Here is a 12,771-nt window from a genome sequence, read left to right as displayed (position 1 = left end):
TGACGCCACATTAAAGACCTTTAGAATAATGCAGAATTGTTGCTCACTGTGAATATTAACTGCTAGTAGGCTTATCTCACTGCCCTGAATTTACCTCAGTCAACCAGCTTCAACTAATAGAGGCAAAAATCCACAACTTTGTTATTCAAGTGCCCCAGTCATGTACCAGCACAAAATCTTATCGCGGTCCAATCATTGTACAAATTCTGTACTTTGGTGTAAGAATACATCAGTGGAGTTTTCAGAAGAAAATGTCATCAATTTGTAAATTTGAGAAAAGAGGAGCTTCATAGAGTCACGGCACAGAAGGAGGCCATTCGGCCCATCGAGCTCGTGGCGGCTCTCTGTAAGAGCACTTCAGCTCGTCCCACTCCCCCACCCTTTCCCCGTAGCCCTGCAATTTTTTTTCATTCAGGTACTTTTCCAATTCCCTTTTGAATTTGCCTCCACCACCCTTTCAGGCAGTCAATTCCAGATCCTAACCACTCGCTGTGTAAAATCATTTTTCCTCATGTCACCTTTGGTTCCTCTGCCAATCACCTTAAATCTGTGTTCTCTGGTTCTCGACCCTTCCGCCAATGGGAACAGTTTCTCTTTATCTACTCAGTCTAGGAGCCTCATGAATTGGCTAAGTGACAGGAAGCAGAGGGTAGTGGTGAAGTTGTTTTTCGGATTGGAGGCAGGTATACAATGGTGTTCCCCAGGGGTCGGTACTAGGCCCACTGCTTTTCATTGATATATATTTATTATTATGTCCGTGTATAATTGAGACACGGACTGCAGGAGTTGATTATAACAAGTCTTTACTGAATGGAGACAACCTGGAAACTGAAACTACAGAAGCCTGCTAGGGCCTTTTATACAGGGGTGGTCACTGCCGGTACTGCAGTCTGAGACCAGTTATTCCCTTAAAGGTACATACACAACAATTCCTCCCCTTTTAGATAAACAGTACATAACATTCATTTAACAACTAAATAATAACTAATTACAATTACAATTACAGTTGCTAGATACATTGGTTGAAGTTAAGCAATTATAAGTTCAGTCTTTGAGGAGGCTTCCTGATTCTGTCTGGATAATGCCTCTTTGGGATATCAGGTTCTTCTGGCAAGGTTGAGTCGGGATCAATGTCGTTGTTTGGTTCGTCTGCTTCCAATATCACCGATTCTGCGGTAGATGCAATTGGTACTTCGGTTTCATCGTCAGGTGTATCAGATCGTGGTGTGGAGTTGACGTTTTCCAGTGACTCTAGAATCTGGTCAGCATGGCGTCTTACAATGCTCTCCCCAACGTCCACGGTATACATTAGAGGTCCTTGCTGTGTACAGATCGTTCCTAGCTGCCATTTTTCTGTGCGGTAGTCCCAGGCCAAAACTGGTTGACCTATCTTAAAACTCCTGGTCGGCCTTTCATTCATATTCTGAAACTGCCTGTTCTCCACATCTCTTCTGACGTTTGGCTTAACCAAATCCAAGCGGCATCGTAGTCTTCGATTGAAGAACATCATGGCTGGAGTTTGGTTGGTAACCGCATGTGTCGCATTCCGGTAGGCAAACAAGAAGTTATCCACCTTGTGTTGTAGGGGTATATCTTCATTACACATTGCCTTGATAGCCTTCTTGAATGTTTGAACAAACCTCTCGGCCAATCCATTAGTGGCTGGATGATATGGGGCGGATGTGTAATGCTTAACACCATTGTTCTTTAAGAACCTCCGGAACTCTTCAGACACAAACTGTGGTCCATTGTCAGAGCAAATCTGTTCAGGCAGCCCATTCCTGGCGAATATGGTTCGTAAGACTGTGATAGTTTTTTCTGTGGTGGTTGAGGACATTTTTATTACCTCTGGCCACTTTGAATGTGCATCCACCGCAATTAAAAACATCGAGTCCATAAAGGGACCAGCAAAATCAATGTGCACCCTTTGCCATGGAGATGAGGGCCACTCCCATGGCTGTAGAGGGGCTTGTGGTGGGGCGTTTTGGACCTTCTGGCATCCTGTACAGCTCTTGGTCATCTCTTCGATTTCTCTATTGATTCCCGGCCACCACACAAACGCTCTGGCTAAGTTCTTCATTTTTACCCCTCCCAGATGACCCTCATGAAGCTCATTGAGCACTCTATTCTTCAATTTGGGTGGAATTACTATTCTGGATCCACACATCAAGGTTCCTCTGCACACTGACAGCTGTTCTCTTCTCGGCGAGAATGCTGGCAGCAGTGGTTCGCCATGTGCTGGCCATCCCTTCACCATTAAAACATAGACCCAGGAGAGTGTCGGGTCATTTCGTGTTTCCTTTTCTATGTTTGCATTCGTCACAGGGAGACATTCGACTATAGTCGAGTGGAATAACTCCACTGGTTCCACTGCCAGTTCTTCTTCCACCATCGGCAACGGTAGGCGCGACAATCCATCAGCATTCCCATGCTGTTTAGTTCCTTTGTACTCGATGTCATATTGGTGTGCCCCTAGGAAAAGGGACCACCTCTGTAGCCGTTGTGCCATCATTATCAGTACGCCCTTCTGAGGGTTGAAAATGGAGACGAGAGGTTGATGATCAGTTAGTAGAGTAAATTTCTGACCGTGCAGGTAGTGATTGAACTTCTTCACCCCCCACACCAGGCTGAGGGCCTCTCTGTCAATCTGGGTGTAGTTACGCTCGGCTGAAGTTAACGAGCGTGGCGCAAAAGCTATCGGCCTCTCTGAACCATCAAGGAATTTATGTGACTGTACCGCCCCAATGCCGTAGGGAGACGCATCACACGCCAATCTTATTGGTAGTGATGGGTTGTAGTGAGCCAATACTTCTCTTGAAGTGATTAGGTCCTTACTCTTCTGAAAGGCCCGCTTGCATTCATCGCTCCATTTCCATGCTACTCCCGTTCGTAGTAGGGCATTCAGTGGATGCAGAATTGTGGACAAATTCGGCAAAAACTTATGGTAATAATTCACCAATCCGAGGAATGACCTCAGTTGCGACACATTTTCAGGCGCTGGAGCCTTAACAACCGCTTCAATTTTGTCAGGGGACTTATGCAACCCCTCTTCATCAATCACGTGGCCACAATACGATATCTGTTTCTTTAAAAACTCGCACTTGGGGCGATAGGCTCGTATCCCATGTTCACGTAGTCTAGTGAGCACCTGCTCTAGGTTGGTAAGGTGTTCACTGTCATCTTCACCTGTCACTAGGATGTCGTCCAAGTAACACTGAGTCCCCGGAATCCCTTGCAGGACTTGTTCCATCGCTCTTTACCATATCGCCGGAGCTGATGCTACTCCGAATACCAGTCGATTATACTGGTAAAGACCTTTGTGACTGTTTATCATGAGATACTTCCTAGAGGATTCTTCAACCTCCATCTGCAAATATGCTTGTGCTAGGTCAATTTTTGTAAAACGCTTCCCTCCAGATAGTGAGGCGAAGATATCTTCTATGCTTGGAAGAGGATATTGTACTGTGTGAAGGACTGGGTTCACCGTCACCTTGAAGTCCCCACAGATGCGAACCTTCCTTGGCTCCTCAGACTTATTGTTTATCGTTTTTTTCATGACAGGAATGATGGGTGTTGCCCACTCGCTCCAGTCTACCTTAGATAACACGCCTGCATTCTCCAGATTCTCCAGCTCTGCCTCGACGGCTGGGCGAATTGCATATGGTACCGGTCTTGCTTTGAAAAACTTGGGAATTGCATTCTCCTCTATTTTTATCAAGGCGGTTACGTCTTTAAGAGTGCCCAGTTCTTGTTGAAATACCTCTTTGGCGTCAGCTAAGATTGTTGACAATCGTCCAGGAGTGACATCGTCATCCTTTTTACCAGCCACCGTCAGTGCCTGAATGGAGTGCCAGTCTAAACTTATCTTTCTGATCCATTCACGTCCCAATAACAGTGGTCCACCATCTTGCAGAATGTAGAGATACAATTACCGTATTTTCTTGCCGTTGTATTCGACAGGCACCCTTATTTTTCCTCTGGGGTATACTTTTTGCCCCGTATACGTCCTCAAGACAATGGATGTCTATCTCAAGGGTATGTGTGAGAATAGCCGCTCGTAGTCTCGTCGATTCATGATGGTTAGAGCTGATCCTGTATCCAATTCCATTTTGACTTGGGACCCTGCTATCGTGAGGGTGACTCAAATGGTTCGGTGATCCTCTTTTGCGATTACGTTGTGAAGTTTGAGACAGCTTAATCTCTTGTTCCCGGATTCACTATCGCTCATCTGGTCTTTGGAACTACTGTCCGTCATCTTTTGTACTTTCCTGTACGGTTCCTTGGTAGCCTTTTTGTTGTCGTTGGTCTTCTTCCCAGACCTGCAAACTCGTGCAATGTGTCCCATCTTTCCGCATTGCCTGCATATTTTGTCCTTGGACCAGCAGTCCTTCTGGTCATGGTTTGTTCTGCCGCAGCGATAACATTTTGCAAATCCCCGTGTCATTTCGTGGGTGCCGTATTCCCGTGGCTTTTGTTGTATTTCCGCAGCTCCCCTTGCTGCTGCTTCGTACGATACTGCCACGCTGAAAGCCTTATCTAGCGTCAGCTCTTTCTCTGAGAGTAACCTCTTCTGGGTTCCTTCACTCAGGAGTCCACAGACAAATTTGTCCCGTAAGGTATCTGCCAGTCCTGCTCCGAACTGGCAGTGCTTTGATAGCTTGTGTAGTTCCGTAAGGTAATCAGCATTGCTCTCATTTTTATGCTGATTTCTCCTGTGGAATTTAAATCTTTCTGTTATCAGCAGCGGTGTAGGATTTAGGTGTTCCTGTAGGATAGCAACAATTTCGTTAAAACTCTTCGCCTTCTGTTTGGCTGGAGTAATCAGGTCCCGCAATAGGCTGTACGTTCTTGCGCCCATTAAATTTAGCAATACCGATGCCTTTTTCTCATCGGCTAGTTCGTTTGCCTCGCAATATACCTCGACTCTTTCCACATACGTGGTCCAGTCTTCTATTGCATTATCGAAGGCAGTGATATCACCAGTCTTTGGCATTTTGAAAATCTAAGATGGCGCCTCCCGCGCTTTTCCTTCTTCCCCGCCGAGTTAAGATGGCGCCTCCCGCGCTTTCCCGCCGCTGCCGCTGCTGCCAACGCTGTTGCTGGCGATTATATATATTTTTCTATCGCGCTTCAATATTTGCTCCGTTAATTGAAGAACCGTTCCCGTCGTGGAGCGGACCCTCTGGGACACTTCCCTCCCTCTTCTTAGGTCTGAACGCTGCCCGGCTTCGAAGCACCGGCCGCGCCCTGTGTGCTCCACCCTCTCTCTCTCTCTTTGCTTCCCGACTCGCTGCCCGGCCCCGTTGCAGAGCCACCCGATCGAGCTCTAGCCCGCCGCAGCCCAGGAAGGATCAGTGTACTACCTGCCACCAGCCCGATTAGCTGGGAAACCACAGACTGGAGAACCAAGCCTGGCTCTCGACAGTCTCTCCTGCAACTTTTCAATTCGATGATTTGGAGGGCGGTTGCCCACGGTCGACGCCCGTTTCTCGAGTTTCTTTGGATTATTTTTTTTTTCTTTCTTCTGGCTCTGACCTTCAATAACGTCGTCTGAGGTGCTGCCGAGTTGCAGGTAAGTTCGTTTCTTACTCTTCGCCAGTATTATGTCCGTGTATAATTGAGACACGGACTGCAGGAGTTGATTATAACAAGTCTTTACTGAATGGAGACAACCTGGAAACTGAAACTACAGAAGCCTGCTAGGGCCTTTTATACAGGGGTGGTCACTGTCGGTACTGCAGTCTGAGACCGGTTATTCCCTTAAAGGTGCATACACAACATTAATGACTTAGACTTGGGTGTACAGAGCACAATTTCAAAATTTGCAGATGGCACAAACCCATTCAGACAATCTGAAGTTTTGCTCCTGAAGTCCTGTAGTGCTGCTGCACCAGAGGGAAAGCAGTAAAGTGAACCCTAAATATCACCTGAACAGATAAGTCCAGATCCTGTCCTAAATGCCAGGCACAGGTCATCTGCATTGGTGGGTCAGCCCACTGGAAGCTGCAAGGGTGCAGGAGCGACACCCACCCTGACATCAGCCCTCAACATTGGAGTGCTACCATGTTACTATGAGGATATTAGAAGGAATGCAGGCAGGACCCAATGAACAGGATCATTTTTTTTTCATCTTTGGCTCACATTGGATTAAGGGATACACTTTTAAAAGACAATGGGGGAGAAATTGAGTATAGCCCTGTTTGAGGCGCCAGCCTTGCCAGGGCGCTAAAAGTAGCGCCCCGGAAACATTCGCGCCCGTGCACTGGAAATTGAGTTGTTGCGCCCCAAAGGGAAGCGCGGCGCTTTTGGAGGCACCCCGCATCCCTCTTGGGGCGCTGCGAGTGAATATCGTGGTGCTACGTGCCGCAGCGCCAAACACTGCGGCACGTCGCGCTGCGGTATTGTAGGCCTTCCTCCCCTTCTTAAAGGGGAGGGGCCTTGTGCAGCGCGATCTCGGGCCCAGCTGGGCCCCCGAGGATCGGGAGTGCAGGCAAAAGAGCCCGGCACCGAGGAGAAGTGCCGGGCTCTTGGAGCGCAGCTGGCACTCTGCGGGGGGGGGGGGGGTGGAGGGGGGTTCAGGAGGCCGGGGATGGGAGCGCAGGCAGGTGCTGGCAGGCGGCCAACAACAAGAATGGCCGCCCCGCACTTCGCCTTTAATTTGCGCCTCCCCGGCCACAGGTAGGCCCCCCTGAACCGGTCGGACATAGCGTCCGGTGGTAAATCAGGGGGCGCTGCCAAATATCACGGCCGGGGCATCAGCGGGGTGCTGTGCACACCGATGACATCATCAGCAGCGGCGCAGCGCTAACGGTTAGCGCCACCACTAACGTCCCGTGGAAATTAGCGGGAGGCGTGGGCAGTGCCGCGCCCGGGCGCCAGTTGGCTTGCGACCCACTTAGCGCCCTCTTAAGGCGCTAACGGGTGGCACAGCCTACTGAATTTCTCCCCCAATCATTCCCCTTTTGGATCAATTAGCTTTAGCTAACTGTACTCCTCTTCTGTGTGTCTCACCCTAAATAAATGACATTTTGAAAGTTGGTCAGATACTTTATCCATCTTATTACTGGAATTTTCCTTAGCGTGTCATGTCGTGTCGGGAGCATGTGGGCCGCATGGTGGTTTCGTACTGCGATGTATTGATCAGCCCGCTCCTCAGAGTGACTTTCAGTTAATGGCCCCTATTAAGGCAGACATGCATGTTTCCCAGCCCTATTCAATGGTGCGGGTCTGATGATGTTATCGATGACTCATTTCCAGCTGGGATACTTAAAGTAGCCTTGGCCACATCGCATTTGAAGGTTCATCTGATAGTGTTGAGAGAGTATATTGGAAGATCTTGTAATTGCTGAGATTGCTAAACATGACTTCCCAAAGACAGAGGGCTGCATTCAAGTTTTCCGATGGCTCCCTACATATTCTTGTAGAGGGAGTCAGAGCACACAGGGAGGTCCTCTACCCTGTTGATGGGTGGAAGAGACCTCCCAAAGAGACAAAAAGAGCCTGGCTCCAAATAGCTGAGGAGGTGAACAGCAGAGATGTGGTGAGGCAGACCTGGGTGCCGTGTCGGAAGCGCTTCAGTGATCTGATGAGATCAGGAACGGTGAGTGCAAAGCCACACCCACCTTCATCCTGTTGTGCCTGTCATCACATCCCCATCACTCTGCCTTCCCACGCCTACTCCTGACATCATTACTCACACCAACGTACCTTGCACATCTATATACATACATCCCCCTCTGACTAACCACCCCTCACACTCACCCTCATCCTAATGCAATCATAACAAGTAACACCACAAAAGGAGGCCATTCGGCATTGGCACCCCACTCCCTCATAGTCACTCTCTACTAACCCACACAATCCTTACACTTATGCCAGCACTCTCACTCAAACTTCTCCTCTTTCCCTCCTTGCAGGACAGGAGAGCACACAACAAGAGGGAGAGGGAGAGAACCGAAGGTGACCCTCCATCGTTCAGCACTTTAACTCCAGCAGAGGAGGTGGCCCCGCAGGTCTCAAGAGTTGCAGAGCTGCTGGCGGTGGGAAACGGAGAGGGGGGAGTGGGGGCTCTCAGCAGCCTGGTGATGGAATTACATCTCATACAGCCACATGGCATACAGCAGTCACTCATATGGTGACTGATGTCAGCAGCCAGTGAATGTTCATCATGTGCATAATGTTAACTTTACCCATTCTTAATAAAATATTTTTAAATCATCTCTTTACTCTCCATCAAGAGCTCCCACCACTGTCCAGCTCTAACGAAGACGATTCCTCAGAGGAGCCTCCAGTCTCTGAGGGTGCACCGTCAGCAGAGCCAAGCGAACCCAGCACCAGCGCAGATACGCACACCTCAGTGGGTCCTATGCGAGATAGAGTAGTGTTGTCGCCTGGTGTCTCACAAGTCACAAGTGAGCAAGAGCAGATGGTGTTGACAGGGACAGCAGTGGAGACTCCTCGCCGGAGGATGCAGGACGCTCCAAGCTCTGCTCAGCTTCAGGCAGACGTTGAGCCTCGGGGGCCATTGAAAAAGAGGGTGATCCTAGAGGGGCAGCAAGAAATGCAGGAGGCTCTGGCAGGTTTTGCAGCCATGATGTCTGCAAATCTGCAGAGAATGGAGGAGTCCATCTCCAATATGAGCACCATCATGTCACAGGCGATGACGATATGCTCTTCCATGGATAGAATGGCCACCTGCACGGAGCAGCTAATGCGCCACTCACATGAGCACATGCTAGTTATGGACAACAGATGGCAGCGGCTCATAGACCTCCTCTCTACCAGGATGCAAACATAGACTTGGGTCCTCATGGCCCCACTGCTGTGCCGCAAGGTGCTCTCCAGCTCCTTACTAGCAGGGAAGTGCGGGTGGCCCATGAAAGGGATGATGGGGTGAGACGGGACATGGAAGTGGGGGCTCCTCTCAAAGTGCTCACACTTCTCCCCCACAGCCTGCCCCCGCCCCCTCAGTCAGAGCCCCAGATGCCTCTGGATCGCGATGGCCGAGTCTGCCCCTGCACAATTATAAAAGAATCTCGAAATGAGCAAGGAGCAGGGGAGAGGAAGGTTTGGGGCTGAGGAGAGTACTGATGTGAACTGAGTGAGGAAAAGAGAGAAGAAACAGGAGATAGACAGTGCTAGCAAGAACTCGGGTAGACAGTACGAGCATGAACTGGGGCAGACAGTGTTAACATAAACTGAAGGGTTCGGCAGAAGAACTAGCAGGAGATGAAGAGAAATGACAGCACAAACCAAGGAAAAGGGAAAAAGGTGTCTCTGTCTTGGGAATGGGGACAAGAAGGCCACTATGTCACAGCGCGACAGACATATAAACATTTTCAAAACACTTTAATAATCAGATATAGCAACAGACAGTGCCAATACATGGCACAACAACCTATGATTTCTTAACAAGAAATGAGGTAAGATCCACAAAGTTTGTGCCACAATCTTCTTCCATTTTTTTAAACTGTTCGTCATATTGTGATAGTTTTCAAGATTGGTGTGTATGGAACAAATATATAAAGAAAAGAAAGACTTGCATTTATACAGCACCTTTCAAGGCCACTGGACATCCCAAAATACTTTACAGCCAATGAAGTAGTTTTTGAAGTGTAGTCACTTGTAATATAGGAATAACATAGGAACAGGAGCAGGCCATTTAGACCCTCGAACCTGTTCCGCCACTCAATGAGATCATGGCTGATCTGTGACCTAACCCCATATATCCACATTTGCCCGATATCCCTTAATATCTTTGGTTAATAAAAATCTATCAATCTTAGATATAAAAATTAACAACAGACCTAGCATCAATTGCTGTTTGCAGAAGAGAGTTCCAAACTTCTACCACACTTTGTGTGTAGAAATGTTTCCTAACTTCACTCCTGAAAGGCCTGGCCAGGGCCACAGTAAATAATAAATCTAAAAGGACGAAGGCCTAGAAATTCAGTGGGCTGCACCACCCGTTAGCACCTTAGGAGGTCACTTAGTGGGTTGGACGCCACTGCCCACGCCTCCCGCTAAATTTAGTGGTACGCTAATGGCGGCGCTAGCCGTTAGCGCTGCGCCGCTACCGATGACGTCATCGGTGTGCGCATCGCCCCGCTACCACCCCGATTGCGAAATTTGGTAGCGCCCCCTGCTTTAACGCTGGTCGCAATTTGCGACCAGCTCAGGGGGGCCTACCTGCGGCGGTAGAGGCGCTGAGGTGCGGGGCGGCCATTTTTTTTGCTGGCCGCCTGCCACCACCTCTCCGCGCCGCCGTCCCCGGCCTCCTGAGGCCCCCCCCCCGCGGAGTACCGGCTGTGTCCCAAGAGCCCAGCACTTCTCCTCGGTGCCGGGCTCTTTTGCCGGCATTCGCGATCGTCGCCCGCGCTGCAGCAGGCCCCTCCCCTTTAAGAAGGGGAGGAAGGCCTGCAGTACCGCAATGCGCCGTGCCGCAGCGTGTGGCGCTGCGGCACGTTGCACTGCGATCTTCAGTTGCAGCGCCCCAAGAGGGATGCGGGGCGCCTCGAGTAGCTCCGCGCTTCCCTCTGGGGCGCTGAAAGTGAATTTGCGGCAGGCGGCCGCGACTACTTCCGGGGCAGTACTTCTGGCGAATTTCTAGGCTTAAGAGTGTTAAAAAATCAAGCCTGAAGGCTTTGGGGGAGAAATTCGGTATCGCCCCGTTTGGGGCGTAAGTATCGGCCGGGCGTGAAATGTTGCGCCCGGCGCAAATTCTCGCCACCTACTGGTAAATTGGCCTCCTTCACCCCAGGAGGTGCTTGGAGCGCTAAAACAGGCGCTGCACGACTGTCGTAAGGCGCTAAGCCGGAGGAGCGAAGCGCAACCTCCGAGGGCGGGCGCAGCGCAGGTGCGGCCAGTTAGCGATTGCACACAGACACACTGGCGCTGGTCAGCTCTTAAAGGGGAGGGCCGATCTTGAATTGCAGCCACACCCTGCGCATCAGAGCCCTGAATCTCGGCCTGGACAGGCCTGTTGCCACATACTTAAGCCAAGGACCATGGAGAGGGCCAGGGAGCGAGCGCAGCGGTTCAGCGAGGGGGCCTTGGAGGTTCTGGTTGGCGCGGTGGAGCGCAGGCAATCTCTCCTGTACCCGGACAGTGGCAGGAGGTCGCTGCCCAGTGACTATCGAAAAGCTTGGAGGGAGGTGGCTCACAGAGTGACCTCCAGCAACATGGTGCGTAGGACCCCTGTGCAATGCAGGAACAAGTTCAACAACCTCACTCAGGTCATCAGGGTGAGTGCCCTTTTCAGAATCCTCTTCATCCCTGCATGTCGACCTCACTTTATGGCCAAAGGGTCCTGAAAGCCCCAATGCCCAGCCCTCATCCAACACCTATGGCCCTTTCAGGAAACTCACGCGCACATTCAGCACTTTGCACACTGTAAGGGCTATTCGACCATGGGAGGCAGTGCAGCCAAGATCAGGGCTTCACACTGTAAGGGCTATTCGACCATGGGAGGCATTGCAGCCAAGATCAGGGCTGCACACTACTCAGAGCCCATCCTTTCTCTTGCAGGGCAAGCTGGCGCATAATAGGAGGCAGCAGCAATGGACCGGGGGAGGCCAGCCTAACTTTCAAGCCCTGACCGATCTGGAGCAGCGAGTCCAACGGATTATGGCAGGCCGGATGATTGGCCCGTCACCACTGGAGATGCCAACCCCGTTATGGACAGCAATGGTAAGGTCATCACCTTTTTGACCTCTCTCCTTCCACTTGTTCCTCACACCAGCATCCTTTGCCACTTTCGAGCCAAATCAGTACATTGCAGCACTCATGCCTCCCTTGCTGCCAACCTGTCCTCACGTTAAAGCCACTCTTGTACCTCCCTGCTTTCAGATGCTGATTCACCAGGTGAGGAGGCGGGCCCTCAAGCTGCCACTGTGAGTGATTCTGAAGGCGACGACGAGGAGGATGCCGGACCATCAATGCCACCTTCAGCCGAGGCAGCCCATGGCCATAATGGGAACACGTCTTCCCTGGAGGGGAGCAGGGGGTAAAGGTCTGAGGAGGGTGAAGCTCCGGGGCCCCGCGGGCTGCAGCAATGTGAGGGGGGTAGGGAAGCTCAGCGGCCTTCTCCCCAGAGGGAGAGTCTGGCCTCGAGTCTTGATACAGTGAGCGCAGAAGAGGTGTGGCTCCTCGCTGAAATGAGCGCCCAGGCGGAGCACAGGCACACTGAGCTCATGGCTGCAGTGGCAAGGATGCCAGATTCCATTGAGTCACTGGCAAGGAGTGTCCAGGACTTCGGCGCAGCACAGGCAAGGAGTCTCCAGGACTTCGGCGCAGCACAGGCAAGGATTGTCCAGGACGTCGGTGCAGCACAGGCAAGGATTGTCCAGGACGTCGGCGCAGCACAGGCGGCTGTCACGCAATTGCTTAGTGCTGCAATGCAGTCAGTGGCTGGTCTCATGCAGATGCAGATTGAGGCCACACGTGCACTGACTGCTGCCACCCTCGCTGGATCGGGCAGGATTTGCCGGGGCCCTCACCGCGCCGCAGCAGGCCAGCAATCTGTGCTTCAGCAAATTGCTCCGCATGCTGCAGTGCTGCCCCGTGGGAGTGCCAGTGTGTCGTCCGACCAGGGAGTGGCTGTCCTCTCTCAGGATGACAGCATTCCTGCTGCCAACACTGTCACTTCTCCACTGCAGCTGCCACCACCTGTAGGACAGACTGCTGCCGCCCATGCTGAGTTGGAGCAGTCAGCAGCCGGGCCCTCCAGGCCTAGAGCTGGTCCAGGCCGTACCTCAAGGGCATCTGCAGTCT

General features: G+C 51.2%; 1 protein-coding gene and 1 pseudogene across 3 annotated transcripts in view; one reads left to right on the top strand and one right to left on the bottom strand.

Moving 5' to 3' along the window:
• LOC147106753 (natural cytotoxicity triggering receptor 3 ligand 1-like) overlaps positions 1-12,771 on the top strand; it is a 744,151-nt pseudogene that overhangs the window by 234,798 nt on the left and 496,582 nt on the right.
• Positions 1-12,771, bottom strand: part of LOC147106758 (uncharacterized) — a 141,492-nt gene that overhangs the window by 458 nt on the left and 128,263 nt on the right. The gene's annotated exons all lie outside the window — the stretch shown is intronic.

The sequence above is a fragment of the Somniosus microcephalus genome, chromosome 15 (assembly GCF_052327205.1).
Source record: "Somniosus microcephalus isolate GS21.2 chromosome 15, FLI_Smic_1.0, whole genome shotgun sequence".
NCBI classification, from domain to species: domain Eukaryota; kingdom Metazoa; phylum Chordata; class Chondrichthyes; order Squaliformes; family Somniosidae; genus Somniosus; species Somniosus microcephalus.
This window is presented reverse-complemented; position numbering and strand designations above follow the sequence as displayed.